Here is a 24,632-nt window from a genome sequence, read left to right as displayed (position 1 = left end):
AAGGTGATGCTTCTACGAAGTTGCTGATGGTGGCTTGCCTGGCCTGCAATGTCTCCATCATGGCCAAGGGAACCATGGTGGGACTGCTGAGCAGGGCTGTTCATGGCCAAGTCAATCACGATAACAGCGGGCATTTCAGAGGCAATTATCAGAGAGTTTCACTTAACAACCAATTTCCCTCCGTTTCAGAAACTGTTCTTACAGGAAAAGGCAAGAAAGAGGAGGACTGGGCTGTGGACAAAGCTCCCCTGGGGAGCAGTCCCCTTCACAGGCACCTTCGAATTTCACTAAGTTCACAGCCTCTCAGTTGCCATGGAGCTGAGACAGACCATGACCTGAGATAGGGGACCTTGGGCCATGGTGGGTCCCCCTCAGAGGCCAACATCTGGAGGATAAGGCCCCAGTGCATGCCGGGAGGGGTGAGGTGAGGGGCTGGAGTTCTCAGGCTTCTCCATCCTCTCTGAGGGCCCGCTCCTGCCCTTACACCTCTTACCTGGAGCCACCCCACAGTAAGGGGTCTAGCCCAAAAGGATCTGGGGAGCAACTGCCCATCAAACAGGATTTGTTTTGTGCAGCCCAGAGGGAAAGACTGTACAAGTATTTTAGTCTTAATTAGGTATAGCTACTCTCTCTTCCAAGATAATATGAGAAGCTTAGGATAAAAGGCCCTGAACCTGCAGGGCACAGGAAATTGAGATCTGTGCCACTGGAGGCTGAGTCTGGCAGAAGCTGTGATGGAGGCTCTGAGGTGGAGGCTGGGGGCAGCAGCCCCAAGGATATGCCCTGAGAACACTGCAGAGGGTTGCAAGGAAGGCAATGATGACAGGACGATACCAGACACTGCCCCTGGAACTACTCTGGGCCAGGGCTTCACTGACTGGCACAGTTAATCCAACGACAGGAGGGAGACTATACCTGTTCCTCACCCTCGCCATCCCACCCCTAGCAAGACCCCTGAGAGGTGAATTCTTTTGTTCCTCCTCCTGTAAGGGGACTGAACATTAGAACCACTGCCCTGGGGCCCCAGGTGAGGAAGTGGTGGAAACCCAGGTCTGCCATCTCTGTTGGACGGTGACCATCCCAGGTGTAAACAAGCAGAACCCAAGGGGCCTTCTGGGGACAGATCCCTCCCCTATATCCTCTGCTGTAACTCCTCTCTGAAGTACCTAGATTACAGTATTTGATGCACATTTTCTGAGTTGTTTTACAGATGCTAAAACCCCCACCAAATGGAAGATGTTAACTAGATAACCATTAGCTGGTAGTCCTCACTGTCAACTGGAGAACTGTGCATGAGCTGATCACATACCCTGCTACACCCCTCCCTCAGCCGGCCTTCAAAAATACTTTGTTGAAACCCATCGGGGAGTTTGGGCTTTTTGAGCACTAGCTGTCCCCAATTCCTTACTTGGTGCCCTGAAACAAACGCAGCACTTTCCTTTACCACAAGCCAGTGTCAGTAGATTGGCCTTTCTGCACGTGGGCAAGTGGACCCAAGTTTGGTTCGGTAATGCAGGGAAGAACCAGGTCTGGCCAGGTGGGGCCTGGCTGGTCGGACTCAGATGCTCCCCACCTGCTTCCCAGAGTGGTTCCTTTGCTTTTCCCCCAGGGGAGAGGATCAGTAACTGGACTCTCAGATACTGCTCTGAACTCACCCCTCAATCTTGGTGGCACTGGGCCCAGGCCGTGGGAGGGAGTAAGCACCTGGGTACCCAGAAGCCCCTGCCCAGCACAGCACTGCTGCCACTGCTCACTGCTTCCCTCCCCACCTGCAGGCCCTGTATTAGCTCTGTATTGTGTACTGATAGATACTAAATACAGATTTCCAATTTCCAGAGCTGTTACGGTCTAATGAGTAAATAATATACATATTTAAAACTGTCTAAGAACATATCTGCATAATTAAAATATCTACATAATAATGAAGGAAGATGCAGCTTAGCAAGGAGGGCGCTGCGCTGACAATGGGGTAGATGTGCAGGCAGGTGGGGAGTCCTGGCCCTGTGGGTCCTTTCTTCCTGCCACCTCAGCCTGAGTGGACATTTGTCTGTCTGTCTACCACCTTCTTCAAGCAGGTACATCCACACTCAGGGACCAGGAGAATCTCAACTTGGCCCTGTTCTTGCACAGCTTGTGGCCTGCAGGAGGTGCAGGTGGGCAGACAGTGCCTGCTATGTGAGTGATGGGTGTCTCGATGACTCTGACTGTTCAGAGCTTTATGGGCACAACCTCACTCACCATAACCTTCTGCAGATGGGTCCTGTCCTGATCCCCATTTTGCTGGGTTCTGAGCAGGGAAGACAAGTGCACCAGCATGGGCAGAGTGGGCTCACGGGACCCATGACTTAGGCATGGCAGGTGATGCAGAGGCCTGTGGGTTTGCCCTCCTGTCAAATGTGCTGCTGACACCGGCGCCTCCTGGGTGGGACTGGCACTCAGCCCTTCCCTCCCACCTCCCTTCTTTCACTCCTTCCTGCATCCATCCACACCCGGCTCCCGTCCCACAACACATCTGACCCATGTTTTCTGTATTAACTGTGCTTTAGCTTAAAGATAAAACAACCATTGGAACAATGAGAAACAAACAAACAAACAAACACATAACACCCAGACCAAAATTCCAGCAAACAAAACTGCAGGGAAAAAACCAACACTCCGAGCTGCAAAGGGCGCCTGGTGGAGAGGGAGCAACCACATGAGCCTGCACTGTTTGTTGGCAGTGACAGGCTCCCTGACCTTTTCTCTCACCAGCCACAAGCATCCTCCACGAGTTGATAAAAAAAAAAAAAAATTAGTAAAATGGATTTTTTCCTTAAAAAACAAAAAGGTCAGAATACATGTAACAGGGAAAAACTCATTCCAGTTGCTGTTCCCCTCTAGAAGGGGGCGCCTGTCTCTCCACCCCCAGTCCTGGGCTTGCTCACTCCCTGTGGGCATCTTGGCCTTGATTATTGATTCCTGTGGCCTCTTGGCCCTGCCTTCAAGGGGCAGCCTGTGTTTTAATTTCCCAGGAAAAATTTGAAGAAGTGAGGGGTGGCTTGTGATGAAGATGGAGATGGGGTTGGGGAAACTGGTGTCCAGAAGCTTGAATTTCAGACCAGGTAAGATTTCCCAGATCATTCTGAGCACCCAAGGATGGTTGCTAGCTTGTATTTTGCCATGAGAGGACACTTAAAACCTCCACTCTGTCCTATTACTAGTATGTAACCCCAAAGCAGACATTTTCACATCAGGAATAGGAAGGCCATGAGCTGAGACATTTCTTCTCAGGGAGGAAAGGAGGTGAAGTGGCACTCAGGTGGCAACATAAATTTCACTGGCTTCCGTGTTTTAGCTTTCAGCAAGAACCATGGTCAATACAAAGAACAGGGCAGGGGGTGGGGAAAGGGTCTCTGGTGGCTGGGAAGAACATTTGCAGGGGCCAGCTTGAAATGACAGAGCAGTTGTCCTGAACTGCAGATGAAGTCCACACTCAGAGATTTCAACTCTGGCTGCTTCAGGAGGGGATGAGTGTGGCCCTGCACAACCTCGTGCTGAGGGCAGCAGGACAGGACCAGCTCTTGGGGACCTGCCCTGTCAGGTCTCTGCTGCTACTCCTAGGTCCCCTGTCAGGCACCTGTGAGAGGTTCCCTAATGAGAACCAAGCCAGTAAGTCTAACACACTAAGTCAGGTCCAAATTGGGCTGTGGCCCCAGAGCCCAGCCATATGCAAGCACCTTGGCTCTTAGGAGCCTGAGTGGAGGGCTGGGCCACGTGGACTCTGAGGCTGCTGGGGCTCCTTCCAAGGCACTGCCCTGCCCAGCATGGTCCCTCAGGGGCTCACATGGGTAAGAACCTGCCAACCTAGCTGGCACCCTCTCAGCTCCCAGCATGAAACCTGCACATCTCCACAGGTGAACCAGCCCCTCGTGAGCCATGTAGAATTTCTCATAAATTTGTCAGTTTTGTTGGTTTTCCTCTCTCTGGATGATGACTCAGTGTAATTCATCAATGTTTCTTTCATCCTTTAAAAACTTGCAGATAGCATCATGTGAGGGTATCAGGCCCAGGGCTGTTGGCCACTCTCTGATTAGAGGAGCAGGGCAACACATCATTTATTTAAGTGTACCGTGGAACACCTCCTTTCCCCTCATCAGGCCATGTTCTAGAGACACACGTGTGGGTGTCTGTGTGCTTGTGTGTGACAATGCCCCTGCCACGTAGGAGGCCTGAGCTCCTAAGGCTTAGTGACCGGCTCAGCACGTACTTTGGGAAGCACTGATTTTAGCTCCCTGGACCTCCGTTTCTCACCTGAATAATGGGGACTAGAATCCCAGTCGGGTCCTCCCAGGGTTGTGGGGATGTGAACAAGGTATGGACAGAGGGCAGGATGTGGACTCACTCTGGAAACTGGAGACTCAGCCCCAGGTCCTGGGTTGCCCCTTCCCTCAGCTTCATCCCAGGGGCCTCCTGACTGTTTCCCTCAAACTCAGTTTCTCTCTTGGGCCTTCTCACCATGGCATGATCTCTCCCCCTCTGAAGATCATGCCAATGGACTGTCCTCCTCAGCATCACCCTTGTCCACTGTCCCCCAGCACTCTGGCCTGGCCTTCAGCCCAGCCCAGCCCCAGGCAGGGACTGAGAGCTCATTGGGGTATCCTACTCAACCAACCCCACCCAAGCTGGGCTGTCACTTCCCCAAGGTCACCCTTTAGAAGCTGCTCCCCTCCAAAGCCCCGTATTCCTGTGACCTCCCTCTTCCCCCTTCCAGACCAGACCTCCCCAGAACACCCCCTCCCCTGCCCCAACTTCAGACACCCACCCAAGCTGCTTGGCACGGGCTCATCTGCCCCAGGCCCTCACACCTTCAGGTTTCACACACAGGCCCCTGTGCTTCCCATCTAGTGATCCAGTGCTTCCTAGATGCCCTGACCACTCCTCTCTTTTCTGTCGCCATCCTTTACAGGGCCCTGTGTGGCCTGGCCCTGCCAATCTCATGCCTCCCACCATGCTGACCTTGAACTCTGCACTTCTGCCATGCTTAGGTTCCCTACCCTTGTTTTTCCTGTGCCCTGAGCCTGTACCGACCTTCCTGCCTCCTCCCCTGGCAGCTTTGCCTCACCCTTTAGGAGTCAGTGCCCATCTACCTCCTCCGGGAAGCCTAGTGCCCTTGTCAGGTGGGTTTCCAAAATTCCCTATGGTGTCTCTGTTCTGTCTAGCTCCCTCCCAGATGTGGTCTCTTGAAGGAAGGGACTTGATTCATGGGTCTATGTGGCCCCAGAGCTAGGCACAGGCTTCCACCATGGTCAGTTTGGTGGGGGCTGGATCAGGAGGTGTCCTTAGGAACCTACTGGCTTGGAGGCCCTGGGTTTCCCTGGGACAGAGACAACAGAGACCAGGCCAGAAGCAGCACTGACAGAACACAGGGATCCAAGATGATGCAGAGGTAAAGGTGAGCACAGAGAGAGGCTGAATCTAAGTATGGGCCACACTGGGCACCCCATGTAGGGGGGCCAAGGGGTTGCCTTAGGGGTGTGAGCTGCTCATGTCTTCTCTCTGGGACCCCAGACCCACTCTGGACCTCATGAAGATGTCATCCACCAGCCCCACCCAGTTGCTGCTGTCAGTGATGAGACGGTTTGGAAGCAAAAGTCATGGGGATCCTGCTAGAGTAAGAGGCTGCCGATGAAGGTGGATGTGCACCCCTCATCTGGCCAGGTCAGCCAGGAGTTGGATCCCTGGGGAATTCAGCACCCCTTGCCTGGGCCTCAGACCAGTGCCTTCTCCTGATGTGCTCCAATACCCTCCTCCAGGAAGCCTTTTCAGATGCCTCTACACCCCGCCACAGCTCAGGGACAGAAGGCTAGAGATTCCAGTGAGAAGGTGTTGATGTGACGTTCCCTCTTAACTGTCAAATGGTTATTAAGCACCTACTGTGTGCCTGGCCTTTGCTAGGCATAAGTAGGCCCATAAGTAGTACAGACCAGGCCGTGCTTGCATGTGGTATACCATCAATAAGTTCTTCCACTGCGATTCAGACCCACTGTCCTGAGCATAGAACGTGACAGAGGCCTCTGTAGGAAAAGCTGCCTGGGGTAGCAACTTCACTGGCAGAATTTAGGGATGCTAGGAGGCCTCTCTGCTGTGAAATGTATTTCCACCCTAAAGCTGAGCCTGAGTGTTGTTCCCCACCCCCACGCTCCAACTAGCACAGCAGAGCCTGAGCCCCAACCTGTGACCAAAGCGAACCCAAGCCCTTGCCCAGCCGCCATGCTCCCTTTCCTTGATGTTATTTTTATACTTTTTCCTAAAACACAGCCTGAGTGGGCCCTTCTCGACTCTATTAACATTAGGAATCTAATCAGTAATCAGGCAGCTCATAATTTTCTGATTAGCTCTGATTAGGCCCAACCTCAGGGGGAGAGGCAGTTGGACAGTGAGGAGGGAGGCGGGCCCAGAGGGGCACAGGGATGTGCCTGAGGGGGCATTGGCTGGGTTGGAGGTGGAGGGCCAAGGGAAAGAGCCCCTGGTCCAACTGTCATCTGTATGGGGGAGGGCATGGGGATGCACTGAGTCAGAGAAGTTGCAGGAGCCAGAGAGCAAGGACAGCAGGGAAGGGGCCCCTGACTCACCTTGCAGCAGGGACCCCAGGGCAGGTGGCCTACAGGATTGGGTTTGGGAATCCACCTGGGTCTCGCCCTGCCTAGGCTCCCCGGGTCTCACTCTAGGAATAATCACAGGCATAACCTTAAGTGGTGGTGACAGTGACAGAATGGGCCTGCTCAGAGAGTTGCAACATGTGACCTTGATGTGGAGAACTGGCTGAGCACACCATAGGCAGAGCCTGGCTTGATGATCATCACCTTCAATGTGGAGACAATGAGGCTGGGGGCCCTACTGCACAGTGGGGGAGGGACTGCCTAGGCAATGGTGCCAGTTAGGGGCAGAGCCTGGACCTGTACTGAGGCATCCCAGGGAAAAGCCAGGCCTCACTTTTGCCTAAGGCCTGTTTGTCATTTGTGCAATACATGCCCAGATAGAACTATGGTGTGGGCCAAACCAGACCCATGGTCAGCCTTGGCTGACCATGAAGTTAGCCCAACCACTGGACTTTTACACAGGCCCAGACTCCTTGGTGCCATACTCTGGAGCCCTGGTCAGGTCAGGGTCAGAGTGGCCTTGTCCCTGTCCCTGCTCTGGATCACAGGTCACCACCCTTTGTTGAATGCAATCATCCAAGTGACCTCAGATGAAATGTATGAGCCTGTTGGAGGAGACATGTACAGCTAATGCCATGCAAATTGGCATGGAGGCAATCAGACTGACTCTAAAAGCTGCCCCACCAGCCACAGGCTGGCTCATTGTCTTTTCTTGCAATTTGCATCTCATTACCCAGAAGGCTGTGCTCACTGGAGGTTAAAAGAAAAAGAGAATCAAGCAAGCCCCACTGCATCCTGCCTCCTGCTAGGGCACAGCCCACATGTGGTATGGGGCTGCCTGGTAGACTGTCCCATGAGGTACACACCACAGGAAGCCTTGCCAACCCTATCAACGCCATCACCACCAGTACCATTACCTCCATCACCACCAGTAACCTCCACTTAACCACCCTCAACATTCCCGTGACTACCACCAACATTCCCTATCACCACTGCCAATATCATTCCATCTCACCACGACTGCTACCCCTGTCACTGTGGCTACCATAATCCTCATCACCCCAGCACCACTCCCATCATCACTGCCAAAGTTATGCCCATAACTATTAGCACTGTTATCCCCAGTGGTACTGCTATCACCATCTCCACCATCACCAGCAGCTCCACCATCGCTACCTTCACCCTCATCATCACAAGCACCAACACTATTATATAACTATCCACCATCAATGCCACTATAAACATCACCTCCACCACCACTACGTCACTACTATGGCCATCATGCCACTCTGGCAGCTCCGCTAGCATATCACTTCTCCTTGTGATCACCACCACCATCACTGCCCACGCCACGACCTGCCCCATCGCCTCTGTATCCCTGAGGAAAGTCTGATGAATGGGCAGAGACTACTCACTCTTTACCTTTCTCTGTCCATCACCCTCCTGTACCATCTGAAGGCTAGGGAACCTGTAAACAAATGATTCAGTGATCAGAGACCTCATAAATCAACCAATCAAATCTGGCTTGGACTCTGGTGCTTATAACTGGGTGTCTCAGGAAGGAAGCCCTCATGGCCCAGGGGCTGGGTGGGGTGCTCACCCACTCCAGAAGGTGGGACTTAGTTTACTTCCCTGATCAGTGGCCACAGTGCCCCATGGGGCAGAGCCAGAAACCCCATGTGTGACATGGATGACTGATGCTCACCCCTCTCTGAACCTTGATTACCTTGTCTCTAAAATGGGGTTTATAATGGTCCTGACCACATGAGGCTGTGTGAGGATGAAGGCAGACAATAAGAGGAGAATGTTGAGCATCTAGGACCCACTCAAAAGGTCACATAAAACCTGTGGGAGAGAAGTGTGGGTAGATCAAGCTGGGAGGGCTTCCTGGAAGAGGGAACAGCAGGCCAAACTTGAAGGACAAGGCCAGACAGAGAGAAGGAAGGGGATTCCAAGTGGAAGCCTCAGCAGTACAAAGCTATGGAGGTGGGAACAAGTGGGCTTCTCTGTGGGGAGAGGAGGGCAGTCATGGCCAAATCAGCTGATGCAGGCTTTTGCTCTCCTGAGCCTCCTTCCATCCAAGAGTGTCTGTGGTCGTAGTGTGGCCAAGCCTCTTCCACAGGACACCGTGATTTACACCTTGCTTCACACACGTTCCCTCTAAGCCTCATGAAGCCCAATCATCATTCCCATTTCACCGACAAGGACACCAAGGCTGAGAGATGAAGTCGAACCAAGAGGAAGTGGGGGCTCCCTCTCAGAGGTCACCCAAAAGAGTGGAAATTGGAGCCAGATCGTCCCACTCTGCTGGGTGTGGATGCCTGAGACTCCATCCCATCCCTGCCCACCAGCTTTGGTGGCAGCAGCATGGGCACAACCTGGGACACAAAGCTGGGCACTGGTTGGTCTGGGGGCAATGCTGGGGGCCTGGGCAGAGGTGACAGGCAGACAAAGGCCTGGAGGCGTAGGGTGGGGTGGGCACAGCCTGGCAGCCAGGTGGAAACATCCAGGGTAAAAGCTGCTCTGAATACTGGCTGCATCCCGCTGCTCCAATCAGCCTCGACACTTGGTTATTACGAGGAGTAAAGGCGGCCGAAGGGACAGCTGGAGCCTTGGCGACAACATTTAAGGCGTTTGTCAGAGCTGTGGGACACGGGCTGCCAGGCGCTAATGGCTTCTGCTCGCTGCTGCCAAGTGAGAGGAGGGCGGGCAGGCGGAGGCGGCCTCGCTCCTGCCTGGGCCCAGTGCCCACCCCATGCTGTGCGGCTGCTCCACGACAGGTAGGGCCCACCTGGGCCTTACAGATGCCTAGCAACGGCCACAGAGCCATGGCACCAGCTGGGGAGGCTGGGGCAGCGGCTGTGCAGCACGTGCCTGCCTATTTGGGGCATTTCTGCCACCCCAACCTCCATTCAGGCTGCAGCCCCTCTCCCCTGGGACAAGGGTCTGGGAGTCTGTTCTCTACTATCTCCCAGGAGAGGGACCCCTGAATCCCAGCTGGCTAAGCCCCTGGGAATTCCATCTCAGCCCTTTGGGTTAGACTTTGTATGGGAGGGACCCTCTAGTGATGGACCCACAGTGGACTCGGGTCAATTCTGACTAGGTGATTTTAGCTCTCTGGCCTCAGTTTTCCTCCCTGTGAAATGGGAAAATGGCACAATCTGCCATCACTGCATCAATGAGAAAATAGAAGAACGCTGAGGTGCTGGCCACATGGAATCCGGTGGCACTTGGGCTTAATAGGAAAGGCCAGGAAGAGAGTCAGACGTCAGGGAAGGATCAGGAGTTTTCTGGGGGAGGAGAAACCCATGGCCAGGTGATTAGGCGGGGCTTTGAGTAAAAAGTGTTTCTGAAATATATACAGTTGATGAGGGATTCCTGCACCCAGAAATGCATTTGTAGGACTTTTTGTCACACGAACTGGTTGTCACAGGCCACACCACTGCATGCTCACTGCACCCCAGCACTGTTCATGAATCCTAGAGCAGCCCCTACAAAGCAGATCCCATTCCTAACCCATTTTTCAGATGAGGAAATTGAGGCTCATAGGTGGTTACTCAGTTTGTCTGCAGTCACAGTTCTCTGAGGGCAGGGTGTGGGGTTGTCCCTGGGGCTGTGTAACTAAACTTCCCTTCCCCACTCACTGATTCACTCATGAGACATCACAAGCTCCCTCTGAGGAGGAAGCAGGCCTTAGGCTGGCTGTGGATCAGAGAGCATGGAATGGGGGAACGCTGTGGGGCAGGGTGATGATTCAGGGGGCAGAAGGAGACCCCGGTGGGCCTGAGCTCAGCCTCAGCTTTACTGCATGACCTTACACTTGTCATCCTGGGTAGCCTTGGTGTTCTTGCCCCTTTCCCAGAGCACAGGCTGAGCAGAGGAAACAGGAGGGGTGCCCAAAGGAGGTGGGGAGTTGTGTGTCCTGCCCAAGGTCACCCAGTGAGCTCTGGACCCCAAGGGCCCTCTTCTACCTGTGGTCAGCCTCTGGCACGGCTGCCAGGCACAGCCTGTGACCCTCATGGCATCAGGGCTAGGGCACTGCTGTGGGTCTGTGTTCATCAGTGTTGAACCTAGTGACCCTTTGGGAGCAACTGTACTTGGCTCTGTCTAGATCTGAGACTGCTGCCTGAGCTAAGGGCCTGGAGGAGCAGACTCTGAGTCCTGGGCCAGCTGGATTGGCCCCAGCCATCTTTCCATGGCCATCAGGGCAGAACCTCCGTGCACCATCCTCATCCCACTTCATAGGTGGCAACACCAAAGCTCAGCAAGAGGGGGGACTCCCCTAGGGTGGGGGTGAACAGTGAGGCTGAGTGTAGAACTTGCTTACCACCCTTGGGTCTGCTTCCCTTCCTGAATCCCCAGAGCCAGGCACTCTCTGGGGTAGGGAGGGTCTTTGTGCCCTAGTACCAGCCCAGCCTCTACTCACCAAGGTGTTCAAGGCCTCCAGACCACCTGATTCCCAGCCCTCTGCTCTGCCTGGCCCAGGCCTCTGGCCCGTCCCTGGGGTTGGGTCTTGGCCATGGGGGCTTTCCCTCCCCAGTACTTTGGAGCCTGATGCAGTTCCCCTGCCTCCAGAGCCCCCTAGAACTCCCCCACAGGAGAAGGGGGCAAGTGGGACTCCTGTGACTGGGGACTCTTGGGCCTCCGCTAAGAGAGGTCTGCCAAGCAGGAGGACCACAGGAGTCTCCAGCTTTAGTAAGAGGTGGGAGATAAGGCCTCTTCCATCCGACTTTGTGATCAACAGCTTTGCAATCCTGGGGGTGGAGCACTTGGAAATAGTGAAGGAGATGTGTATTTGCACTTGAACGTTAACACATGAGTTCATGCATGAGAGTCCTCGAACACAAGTGCAGACAAGAAATCCCATGTATGTGAATACCTCTGCACATGTGCGTGGGAACACGTGTGTATATTCATGCATGTACGTAAACATATGTTCAGGTCCATTTGCACATGGTAGGTGGAGTCTCATCTTCATGTCCTGAACTCACCTTCTAAGGCATAGGGTGGGCAGGGCTGCTTCCTGCCATGGCTGGGTGTGAGGTAGCTCACTGGGCCCCACAGGCCCTACCGCCTGCCACACATGCCTGGCCAAATGGGCCCTTCTGGCTACCACCTGCTCATTCACGCCTAGTGGTCCACTCCTCAAATGTGCCCTCACTTTGTCCATTGGTTTACCTTCCTCCCACGCCTCACTCCACCTGCGATCACTTCGCCTTCTGTTATCTTACCTCAACACCACAGTATGGAATAAATGAAAAGGAGAACCCCAGGGCCCCTCTTCTTTCTTCTTTCAACAAATATGCTCACGGCCTGTGCTGGTGCCGGAGACACAGGATGAATGAGACTCAGCCTTGTTCTTGTGGAGTTCACAGTGGAGGGACGGGCTTCCACTTGTCTCCATGCTCACCCCCAACCCTGCAGTCACAGTACAGCCAATACCAGGTTAGGCATATACTCGGAGCAAGGAAATCCTGTGCACCAGTCCCAAACCAGGTCCCAAACCTGCCAAATGTCTTCGTAATTACAGTTATCACTTACGGTCTACAGTCTGCTTGTGACCAACACAACCATGGTGGGTGAGGCTAGTGCTACTGGTTCATTTTTCAGAAGAAGGAGTCTCATAACAATGTGTCTGAGCACTCCACAGCCAAAGAGCTGGCAAGAGGAGGGACCAGGACCCAAACCTAGGTCTGTTCAGCTGCTGAGCCCAGGCTTCCAGCACTGAAGCCTGTATTGGCCACACCTGTGTGATCAGTGGTCCCAGCACTGTCAGCAGCTCCTGCCTGTGGTCCCTGGCAAAGAACAGATGAGGATCTGAAGCCTGGGGAGGAGAGACATGCTCGGGACTGGAGCCCAAGTGCCAGCCCCTGGCCCCAGTAAAGGGGGGAGGAGCTAAGGGGCACATCATGAAGTGTCCCCTAAACACCATTCCATGGGAAGCAAGACTTGGCTTCTGTGGGGAGGTGATCTAAAGTCTCATCTCCTGTGGTTAGAACACAAAGCACTGGGTTTCCCTTTTCCTTTGGCTACCAGGAGGCTCAGGGTCAACCTGGAGGCCCTACCAGACCAAGCACTTGGTCTTGAGGTTGCTTGCCTTGGCTCTTTTATCTCATATTCTATGTTTTATACCCTGTGCTTTTGTGAAGAGCTGCTCAATACTTTGCCGAATGAATTGGGAAATAAACGAAATTAAATTGTGCTCCCCACCCCACTCATTCTCTTCTTTTCCAGCAAGCAGCTTGACTCATGTGAAGGAAAACCATTTGGGATTAGGAGGCCTCAGTGCTCTTTGGGGTGCCACACTCTCCCCAGCTTCAGTTTCCCCTTCCTGGACCCCTGTCTTTGCCTTCCCCACCCCCAAGCTGGGGAGTCAGTGTCTCTGTGAGGCCAGACCAGCTGAGGGTGGGCGGCAGGGCCCTGCTCTGAGCCACTGCCCTGCCAACGGGCAGGCCGGCATCTGGCAGGCTCAGTCATCTCCCTGGAAAATGAGATGCTTCTTATTGAGATAACGAATCGCTCAATTTAGATCCAAATTAACCTCCCCCAATTACCCCATTTTCTACCACATTTCACCAGATCAAAATCCCCTTCTGCCCGCAGACTGGGCCTGCCCCTCCTCACTCCCAAAGCCACGGCCCCGCCACACTCAGCTGCCCCGGAAGGGCTGGTAGTTGCGCAGTGTTTCTATGGCCGTGTTCTTCTTCTCTTCTTTTCTTTTTTTGGGGGAAGGGTGTGTAGGGTGAGGTGGGGGGGGGAATGGGAAGCTTGATGCAGCTGCCACTCTGAGGAGTAGGAATTTTTATTTTATTTTTTTAGCTCATTCTTTGAAATAAGGATGCAATATGAGATCAATTTTTGATGACAGTGAAGTAAAAGGAGAAAATAGTAGCAATTTACTCTTCTGAACATGCCCTATTTAATGGAAGGATGTCATGGTGTTTTATCCAGGGAAGAGAGAGGGCCTGGTTCCCAGGGACACATGGTCAATCAGAGATGCCTCATAGGATCTCAGTCTAGGGGTGGCTGTGCACCCTCCCCGCCATTAAGTGGCTGCCAGGGTCCAGGACTTGGGATGGGGAGAGACTGAGGCCACAGGGCTTTATTCCATCTTCTCAGGCCCAGATGCTGTGGCCGTTTCTCCTGACCTAGCACCAGGGTGGACCCTCCCTGCCCTGTGCTCTGCTGGTCTTGGTTTGCATCTCAATTCTAGAGCCTCTAGAGCTGGGACACCAGGGAATCCCTTGTGAATTAGGGTTATAAAATCCTGCCTAGCTGCTGCTGCCGCCTTTGTGTTAAACCTGGGGAATTGAGCTTCGGTTAGCCTGGAACTGGGAGGGTGGAGAATGGGGGCAGAGGCCAAGAGGGAGAAGGGGTGGGGCATCCAAGGATGGGGAGAATAATGTGTTGGGTCCTGGGGGCAGTCAGGGCATCTAGCCTCTTGTCTTGGGGCTCTGGAAGGAGTGGTGGGTAAGGAAGGGGGCAGAGGTAGAGGGGGTGGTTCTTAGAGGAGACTAAAGGAGGAGTTGTTTCTCCCAGTGTCAGAGATGAACTGGAGTCAGACACGGGCTGTGTGGAGTCAGGAGGCCTTCAGACCCAGTCCTATAGGAATCTTGGGTCCCCTGCTGGCTGTCAGGGGGAACTGGCCCTGCTCCCCTGCTCCATGATGCCCCAGGTGTGAGGTTAAGATCCCTCGGCTGGATGGACTGGGAGGCCAGGGATCTGGGTGCCAGGGTCACATCTCCAGAGACCAGGAAACCCACCCCCACAGTCCACTCACCACTGAGCCCGGTGAAATCGGGGCTCCCCCACAATGGCTGAATGGCACCCTGGCCAGCCTTAGCCCACCCCTCCTGAGGTCTAGTCCCCTCTGGCCATCTGTCTTCCAAGGCCTCCCTCACCTTGCTGTGCAGGGACCAGGGACAGAAATGAATTCGAGCCATAGCTCAAAGGCCTGAGCAACTCAGCCACAGACATCTCATTCGTAGATAGATGCAGTCATGCCAGGCGGCTCACGACCCACAAGCACAGCACACTGACATGCCAAACCCCAACACGACCACAGAGCCCACCATTGTGAAGATACCCAGCCACATGCCTGCATAAGCATGGCCTCTGCCCAGGTGGGGTCCTTACAATCAAGGACTTTGGCTTCACACAGTGAGAAGAGCACCGGCCTCTCTGGAATATTTCCCCAACGACCACCCAGGACCCCGTACACACAAGCAATCCCAGACCCCCAAAGTGACCTTACAGAGTCCTCACTGTGAGGCCAAAGCAGTGCTGGCAAGAACAGACCCCTGCTGCCTCCTCCAGGGAACTCCACGAAGCAGAAACCAAGGGACAGGGCAGGCCCTGCCCACAAATGTCTGCAGATCTCAGGAGGGGAGTGGGGAGTGGGGAGTGGGGAGAGGGTAGGCTGGGCCTAGCATTCCAGTGTTGCCAGATGCCACCCAAAGCCTCACCCGCCACCTCCCTCCCCACCTCGCCACCTCCTTCTCTACCTCAGTGTGGCCCGGCCTCCGAAATAATTAGCAATTCTGCTCGACAAAACGCTGGCCCGATGGGATAATAAACTCCAACATCTGTCAGAAGAGTGAGATCCTATGGAATTGCCAAGAGAAACATTTTTCTCCTCATCCAATTCACATTTAAATTGAAAACAACCCCTCCAAGTCTGCGCCAGGCTGGCGGCGTGGGGCTCCGGGAGCCCACAAGCTGTTCCCGGGCCTGCAAAGAGGCTCGGACGAGTGGCGATCACTCACTCAAATTAACAAATCATTTTATTTAGAAATGAAGAGAATTTGTAAGTGATGGATGGCTTGAGAACGCTGAGGTGGAGGGGAAGCCAGCCATCAGCCCTGCTGCTGTGCCGACAGGCAGCCCTATGTCACCCCTGCCCAGGCAGAAAGGACCCGGAGAGCTTCAGTCATGGGAGCCAGCTCTCCCCATCTTCACCACCAGCAGTGTAGGAGGCAGGTCAGGAACCACAATGCCATTCTGTGGTGGCTAACTGAGGCTCAGTGAAATGCCCAAGGTCCCCATTTGTTCCTACCAGCCTGAGAAGGACACAGGCCACACTGGCTCTGCCCTCAAAGCAGCCTCCTGGGCCTGCAGTTCCACCTCAGGGCTGCAGGAGGTGCCGCACAGAGAGGACTGAGTTCTGTGTGAGTCCAGGGTTGGGTCTGGCTATGGACAATCTCTGCTGTATCCAACAAAACTACACTCTTGAAAAGAAACCCTGGAGACTTGAGTTCTGGGCCTAGGGCCTCTGATTCACTGTCTATAAAATGAAGGATATAGACAAGAACTGCCAAAGGCCTTCCCAGCCAAGAGGGCCTCTGAAGACTGGGTATCAAATACTGATAAATGAAAAAAAAAATGCTGACAAATAAGCCCCAGTCCTGACTAGACCCCTCCCTGGGTTCCCACGATGCCCATACATCTTCCATCATACCCCTCCTCAGGACTCCTTCAGTGCCTGTGTATCCCTACCAGGTCCCCTCTTCCTGGCTCCCCCTGTGCCTGTGTGCCCTCATCAAGGACTTCACTGCTCTGTCCTATAATTTCCCAGTAGACCGTGCTTTTTCTGAGGCAGGGATAGTGCTGTTTTTTTTTTCCATCCCAGTGGCCCTAGTGCCAAGCTCTTGGTAACTAGTTGATGAATAAACAAAAGAATGAATGAATGTCTAGCTGCACCGACATGCGAAGGCATGACAGGGGCTCGACAATGTCTGGTTATCAAGACGCTCTCTCACCTCCATGCTTTTGCACATGACATTCCCTCTGCCTGGACAATTGTTTCCTGCCTCTTACTGCACAGCTCAGTTGCACTGTGTGCTGGGCCTCTTCCTGCTTAGCTTCTCACAGCCCCTCTCATCGTGGGGTAGGCACCATGCTGGTTGACAAGGCTGGCCATCCTAGACCAGGTTCTCTTGAGGTCACAGTGGGGCCTGACTCTTCCTGTGTACCCTCTCAGGCCAGGGCTGGGTCTTGGGGGGCGGGGAGGGGGTGCTGAGGGCATGGCCTACCTCTGAGAGCTTCCCAGATAGGAATGTCAGGGAGCTGCTAAAACAAACCCAGAAATGCCCCTGGAGGGTAGAGGGGAGAGTGGAGGGGGAAGACAGGAGGCAGGGCCAGAGGGACAGATGGGAGAGGAGAGAGTCCCAGGAAGGCACAGGATGGGGAGACAGAGTACTGGGGCTGGAAATAGAGGCCTGGCTGAGACCTTAATTTCTCCTGCAGGCCGGCCGCTTTTGTGCATGAAGCCCAAGGAAAGGTTTCTCCTTCCCAAACTGTTATGACTGTGAGCTCAGAGGCTCCACTGTGAGGAGGCCCTGGATACACCTGCTGATTCAGTGTTCCCCACCATGGGGTGCAGGGAGGGCAGAGCAGACAGGAACGGGGGTGCTCTGCAAACCCTAACCCTCTGTCATGGACCCTGCAGGCACTGCAGGGGAGTGTAGAAGAGACCTCCGCACATGCAGTGGGGCCACGTCAGACTTAGATGGGATCTTGGGAGACTTGGGTTCAAGCTGGAGCTGGTGAGTGGTCTTGGACAAGTCCCTTTTCCTTTCTGTGCCTCAATTCCCCAGTCTGTGAAATAGAGATATTCACCCCGGGCCTGCCCGCCTCCAGCTGCAGGGGTGCTGGGACTGGAGAGGTGGATGAGACGGCTGTGATAGGGCTGTGCACCAGGATAGCCAAGGGCTTTCCAGGCAGGAATGTGTAAATGCGTGTGTGTCTACCCAGTCCACAGAGAGACAGACACATTCAGGCATGGACTGAGATGCACACTTATTCATGAATTACCTGCGTGTGTGTGCGCATCTCTATCTGCAGGCAGTCACGTGGGGGCCTGGGCCTTGGGTGTGTTCTTGTGGTTGTAGACTGCGAGATGGGACACGAGCAAATGGTTTTATACACACACGTTTGTGGGTGCCTGAAGCATGGCCACATGAGTGCCTATGAAATGGGCCATGTTGGTGCAGCAGGACTTTGAGGTGGCAGAGCTCTCCCCTCCCTTCCTACCCCCAGCTTTTCAGACTCTGGCAGCACCCACCACAGACATCTCACTCCCCACCCCCTCAACATGTGCAGGCTCTGCCATGGAGGGTCCTGGCCTGCCCCTTAACCACACATATGGGCCTGCATATCCATCCAGCACCATCTCTGGCATGTACATGGGGCAATTCCATCCAGACACAACCCTCTATGAGCAGACCCACACTCCACTTGTTTTTGGTCTCGAGCAGGTCCCTCCATCATTGCTGTTACCTCTAAAGGGTACTTGGAGCTGTCTTGCAGACATTAGCAGCTGCTCAGGGTGGCCTAGGGCTGAGCAACCCAGGAATACCCAGAACTGCCGGCTGTGCCCACCCTGTGCATCTCACCACCTGCTCAGAGGCTCCGCTCAGCCCCTAGAGAGAATCAGAACCCCTACCCTAGGAGCTGGGCCCTGGTGCCCCCCTGGGGTCCCCTGCCTGCTCCTGTGTGACCTGGGATCATGAAACAGGAAGAGGTGGGCCTCCAGTTTTTTGCCTCCAGGTTTACACTTGAGGATGGGAGTTGGGGTGCTGACACATGCTCCTGGCCTCCCCATTACATATCCTCACATTACTTGTCTACCCTCTGCCTCCCATCTGGGCCACAGGTCCCAGAGGGCAGGATCAGGGTTGCCTTTGTCACTACAGAGTCCCCAGCAACCAGCACAGAGCCTAGTACACATGTGTAGCTGGGGAATAAATGGATAAATGGAGCCTGGCATGAGAGGGTTCAGGGAGCACCAAGATGTGCTGCAGTGGGAGGAAGTGCCCTGTGCCCCCCATCCCTATCTACATCAGCTTTGGGTCCCAGTAATTTCCTCGTTGGAGGAGCAAGGCAGGAGATAGTGCTGTGAGAGGCAGGACAGTGCTTTTGCTCTTATTAGCCAGAAGAGGCTGTACCGCCCTCTCCCACCCCCATGAGGGATACCCCCACTCTTACCATCCCCAGAGCCACAGAGCATCTGTAGGGGGTGTGGGTGCTGGGCTAGGCCATGACATAGGTACCAGCACACAGTAGGTGCTCAACATATGCTGTAAATGAATAATACCCCTGCCTTACTCAAGAGGCTGCCAGGGTTTCCAATGTCTGGGGTCTAAATCCCTGTGCCTGGCAGAAGACCGAAACAGACATTTCTCCAATGAAGAGATACAGATGGCCAACAGGAATACGAAAAGATGCTCAATATAGTTAATTATCAGAGAAATGTAAATCAAAACTACAATGAGGTATCACCTCACACCAGTCAGAATGGCTATCATTAAAAAGTCCACAAATGATAAATGCTGGAGAGAGTGTGGGGAAAAGGGAACCCTCCTACAGTATTGGTGGGAATACACTTTGGTGCAGCCACTATGGAAAACAGTATGGAGATTCCTTAAAAACTAAAAATAGACTTACCATATGATCCAGCAATCCCATTCTGGGGCAAATATCCGGAGGGAACTCTAATTCAAAAAGATACATGCACCCCCAATGTTCATGGCAGCACTGTTTACAATAGCCAAGTCATGGAAATATCCATTGACAGTTGATTGGATTGAGAAGTTGTGATACACACACACACACACACACACACACACACACACACACAAACACACAGGAATATTACTCAGCTATAAAAAGAGTGAAGTATGCCATCTGCAGCAACATGGATGGACCTAGACATTATCATACTAAGTGAAGTAAGTCAGACAGCGAAAGACAAATATCATATGATATCACTTATATGTGAAATCTAAAAAAAAATGACACAAATGAACTGATTTACAAAACAAAAACAGACTCACAGATATAGGAAACAAACTTATGGGTGCCAAAGGGGAAAGGGGAGGTAGGGATAAATTAGGAGTTTGGGATTAGCAGATACAAACTACTATATGCAGAATAGATAAACAAAGTCCTACTGTATAGCACAGGGAACTAAACTCAGTATCTTGTAATAACTTATAATGAAAAAGAATATGAAAAGGAATATATATATTTATAACTGAATCACTATGCTGTACACCAGAAATTAACACAAAATTGTAAATCAACTGCACTTCAATTAAAATAAATAAATAAATGAGTCCCCATGCCTGGTGTTTGAGGCCGCTCATGGCCACTTCTACATTCTTGGCCCTATGCTGCCCCCACTTCCAACCAGTCCCTGCCCAGAAACCCTTCCCGCCTTTGTTAATGCTGTGTCCCTATCTGGCCTGTCTACCCCTCCTCCCAGCCAATTCTCCAAATACTGCATGGCCCCACCGACATTCATGGGGATGTCTCCCTGAGTGTTCCTGGGGCCAGTCAGGGTGGCCTCTGGGTCTGTGAAGCAGGACACAAGGTGGGTGTCAGGAGGGGAGCTAAGGGCAGCCTAGGAGGCAAGTGTCCTAGCCCCTTAGGGCCAATGCCTCCATCACAGCCCCTTCTCTGGGGCATCCTGATGTCTTCACAAGGGCCAGTGGCATCCCCCACCACTGCTGCAGGCTAGAGTGGGAGAATGAGTTGAGAGGGTGCAGGGTGAGCCCTTGTGGAGGCACAGGCCCTGCTAGTGGTGTCCTGGCTCCTCACCTAGTCTTGGGTCTGGCTGGAGTCTTGAGTCCCTTAGTCTCTGGGGGGTAGGAGGGGTCCTGACCTCTAGGGATGAGAGAGGTACAATCTGTGGTGGAGGCATCTCAGGATGGATCATGAAGATGTGCTTGGATGAGCCTGTGAGTTTGCAGGAGGCTTCCTGAGCTGGGCCTGGAGGTCCTAGGATGGAGGTCCTTAGCCTGCAAAGGAGTAGGGAGGTGACAGGGACATGGGGATGTGGTGACTCAGTCCCTGTCTCCTGGGCCAGGGAAGACTTAGGGACAAGGAAGTCTAAGTTGAAGTTCTCTAGAGGTGGAACCAAGGAAAGGGGTTAGGCTGTGGTCTGACACAAGGAAGAACTTCCGGACATTTAGCCGGCTCCAACTCCGAAACAGGAACTTGAAGACACGGTGGCATCTCCCTCCAGAATCAGGGACAGGCTAATAGGCCACTGCCTTGGGGAGGGGGACACAGGCCAGCCTGTCTCCAACTCCATAATTGGAGGAGGTGTTCTGATTCTCTGACGTCAAGGATCTCTGTCCCCAGGATCCCCGGGGCCGAGACCTCATGAACCAGTACCTGACCTTGTGCCCCTGAGATGAACTGGGAATTTGACATGTGAAGCATCTGTGACCCAGATGGTGACCGTGAAGTGCACGACACAAGCTGGGGCTGCATCTTACCTGATGAACCACCCAGTGGGACACTTCCCCAACCTATGGCCAATGGGCTCAGGAGTGGCCAATGGGCTCCCAAGGCGGCTGGAGCTAACAGCACTCTCACAGGAAAGCAGGGGCACCTCTTGCTCAGTGAAAGTGGGCATGAGCTGCAGTCGTCTTGAGTGGTTATGTGGGACGTGGTGGGAGTGCATGCAGGGCCCCTGGGAGCTGGCGCCATTCCTCAAATCTGGCCGCAGCACCCAGGGTTGGAGCCCTCAGAAATGCCTCCCTTGGCAGAGCCAGGAAGCCAGGGAGGGTGACACAGGGCAGGGAGTGGCCAGTAGCCTTCTCCGGGCCAGGCCCTTGGTTCCCCTGGGTCCCCCATGGAGATCCAGGAAGCCTTGACCTCCACTCCTTCCCTGCGACCCCCCTTTCCCCCATCTCTCCTTCTAAGAGGAAAATCACAGGGAAGCAAACCTTGGAGGAAGAAAGAATGTTTTTAATTAAAAGTTAAAGAGAATTCACATCCCGAGGGAGGTGAAGCAAGACAAGGCAGGGATACAGTGGGAGCAGTGGCGGGAGGACGCGGGAAAGTAGGCCACGCCAGCTGAGGGCCTAAGCCCAATCCTTCCAGCCGCCCAGGGTCCACTGTGGCAGCAGGTTCTGAGCCACTGAAAGCTCTCAGTGCAGATGAAGCCTCGGCAGTCTCTGGTTTTCCATCTGGGGAAATGGGTAGGGGAGGTGGGGCAGGGGGCTCAGCAGCCCCTCTGCCTGGCCCCACTTCTGGGAGCAGGGAGGGTGGCTATTCTACTCCCAGGCACCACGAGGCCTGGTGCCCCCTGGCTGGAGCTGTCATGCTGGGTCAGGGCCAAGGCCTGGGACACATGTGATCCACTGGGGGGCTCCACAGGTGCCTGGTCCACAGTCCACTGTTCCAAAAGCCCCCACCTCACAGCTGGATCAGATCTGGTTGGGGTGGGTGGGTGGGAGGGTGTAGGGGCTTGGGGCAACCCACCCTCTGTGGGACCTTGTCCAATGGATGGGAGTGGATAGACAGGTAATAATAAAATATCATTGGGATTTTTATTAACCAAGTATTTGCTGCATACCTGGGGCTCAGTCCACTCATGCACCGTCACATGTACCAAGCAGAGGCCAGCCGGCATCCTTCCCCCTCGTCCCTGCCTACTCACCCCCAGCCTGCCTGCCATACACATGCCCACCACGGGCAAAGCCACGAGGAGCTCATTAGTCTGAGCCCAGCTTGGGCCTGAAAAGTCCCTTGGTGTGAGCAGGTGTGCACAGGTACTCCTGGGGCAGGGCCTGATCAGGCCTGCACCATCCCTTCTTCTTGACACTGGAAGGGCTCTGACACTCTCAGATCCTGCCCACTCACCACCTATTCACCAGACCCTGGGTCTGGGATGTGTGTCGAGGGGGCTCGTGTATGTATGGTGCACACGGGGGGCCCTTTGTGCAGTGGGTGGGCCAGAGCTGACCTGTGAGGTGGCTCCATGCCCAGAAATCTTCCCCTACCCTGTCCACTTCTGCCCTTTCCCAGGAGAAGGAAAAAGCGAGGCAAAAATATGACAGATGTAATATTTTGCGAAATGAGCTAATTACACGGCAATCACCCAGGGAGATGAGATTAGTAGAAGAATATTTGATAAAATGAGGCCTAGGTATGAACACAGGTGGTGGGGAAAGGTCTGTGTCATCACTGGGAGATTATGGAGCCAGCGCTTCTGCCTGGGCCATGGGGAGTTGGGGCACTAGCCCCCTTACTCAGGCCACAGTCCCACAACTTGGTCTCGGGCCATGTGGGAGTTGTGACCTCCAGGAAAGGAGTAGGCACTTGCATGCGTATGAGGACACACACGCTCACATTCGTGGATTGCCTCCCATTTCCTCAGTACTACTTCTCTGTGCTTCCAGGTAACTGGGACATTTTTCCACGAAATCCCAAAGTGCAATCCAGTGATGCAGATGTTCCCTGTGGCCCAAACTCTCCCCTTGTAACAGTGATAACCCCATGGCATGCGTATGTCTATGAGCAGGCCAAGTCTCAGCTCAGATGATCCTCTCCCTTTCGGCAATCCCGCGGGGTCGACTCTTATCACCCCATTTTATAGATAAGGAAATTGAGACTCAGAAGGGAAATCACCAGCAAAGGCCATGTGGTGGATGTATTAGCACTTCAGCTGAGACCTCACCTGGCACTTCTGCCTCTTGATCCAGCTGCCTGGTCCATGCCCTGGTGGCCTCTGTCTCCTGGGTGAATCACCCTCAAAGGCTTATTTCTGGAAAACATACTAATGAAGTGGGTGGGGGTCTCACTCAGAAGTAAATAGAATTTAAAGGTCCAGTACTGACTGGGCCCCCAAATGGTGGAACAGCCTTGGTTGAAGGGCAGGGATCCAGGAACTCTCCAGGCTCAGGGCAAGTCACTCTCCTTCTCCAGACCTCTGTTCCCCTGTCTGTCTCTGACAGCCACCACTCAGTACCAGCCACCAGCCAAAGGCTGCCCATCTCTGCCCTCCCCAGGGCTGTGGCTCTGCCATCTGCCCACATCTGCACAGCTTACACATGGATGTCAGCTTGCCTGGTTCAGGTCCCTCTAGTTCTCTCCTGAGTTCTATCTCCTGCCTGCACCCTATCTTGCTGCCTGTCCATCCATCTGTCTGCCTACCTGACAGCTCTGGCCACCTCTCTGATGCTGCTGGATCTGATGACTGGGAACACAGGGGAGGAGAGGGCTGGCGCTGGGGCCAGGGAGGTCAAAGGGATTCTGCACAGAGGGGTGGGGAAGCCTCAAACTTAGCTTTCAAAGGCTTTAAGGCCAACTCTGCCAGGAAGTCCTCCTGAGACAAGGGGAGACTGTGCAGACCCTTCTTGAGTCCTGTTCCCTATCTGGGGCTGCCCTTGTTGTTTCCAGACACCTGCCTAGCCGAGGCCTGGCAGTCCCGTGGGTTAATGGGTGGGGCACGGGAACTGCCCACTCACCCACCCACCCCAACTGCCCAGGGAGGGGCTGGACCCCAGGCACCCAGGCAGCTGGCGGATGGGGTCTCACACCCTTAGCTATTTTGATAGCTAGGCTCCAGCTGGTGTTGACACAGCAAACATGCTGCAACTCCTATTCGCCGAGGCACAGAGTGGGCAAACACAGGAAGGCTGGAACAAAGGGCCTGGCAACCGTGACCAGCCTCTCAAACAAGGGCCCAAGGCCTATGCCATGAAGCAGGAAGTATCAATCAGCCTGTACAGTAAGACCCACAGAGCCGGGAGCTGGGGACGGGCCCTCGATGAGGCATCCAGAAAGGGGAGGGCTGGCATGAGGTCCTATACCCTAGGGTTGGCCCACATGTGGAGCACAGGTCAGAGCTGTCTGTAGGGCCCATCCCACATAACCCCATGACCATCCCTTGCTGAACTGGTGTCATCAAGGCCTGGGCATAAACTCTGATGACAGGTCTGTGAGGCTATGCTTGCTGTTCCCACTGTACAGGTAGGAAAACTGAGGCCCAGAGAATGTGAGAGTTGTCAAGGGCTCAAGTGCAGAGTGGGGGCTGCAGCACAGCAATGGGTGAGGCCCCTAATTCTTGGCCACCTTCTTGCTCTGGAGCTGGTCCCATGGCTTATGTGCTATCTTGCATCTTTCTGAGGGGACCCCTTGGCCAGAGGTTCTTTTGAGGGTAGTGCCAGGTCAGGCCTCTGCAGGTTGAGGTCTCAGCTA

General features: G+C 54.0%; 1 protein-coding gene across 6 annotated transcripts in view; it reads right to left on the bottom strand.

The window, feature by feature from the left end:
- CACNA2D2 (calcium voltage-gated channel auxiliary subunit alpha2delta 2) overlaps nt 1–24,632 on the bottom strand; it is a 136,916-nt gene that overhangs the window by 36,180 nt on the left and 76,104 nt on the right. The window lies entirely within an intron of this gene.

This window comes from Camelus ferus, chromosome 17 (genome assembly GCF_009834535.1).
Source record: "Camelus ferus isolate YT-003-E chromosome 17, BCGSAC_Cfer_1.0, whole genome shotgun sequence".
Lineage (NCBI taxonomy): Eukaryota > Metazoa > Chordata > Mammalia > Artiodactyla > Camelidae > Camelus > Camelus ferus.
Note: the sequence above shows the minus strand (reverse complement) of the source record. Positions and strands in the feature narration are given on the sequence as shown.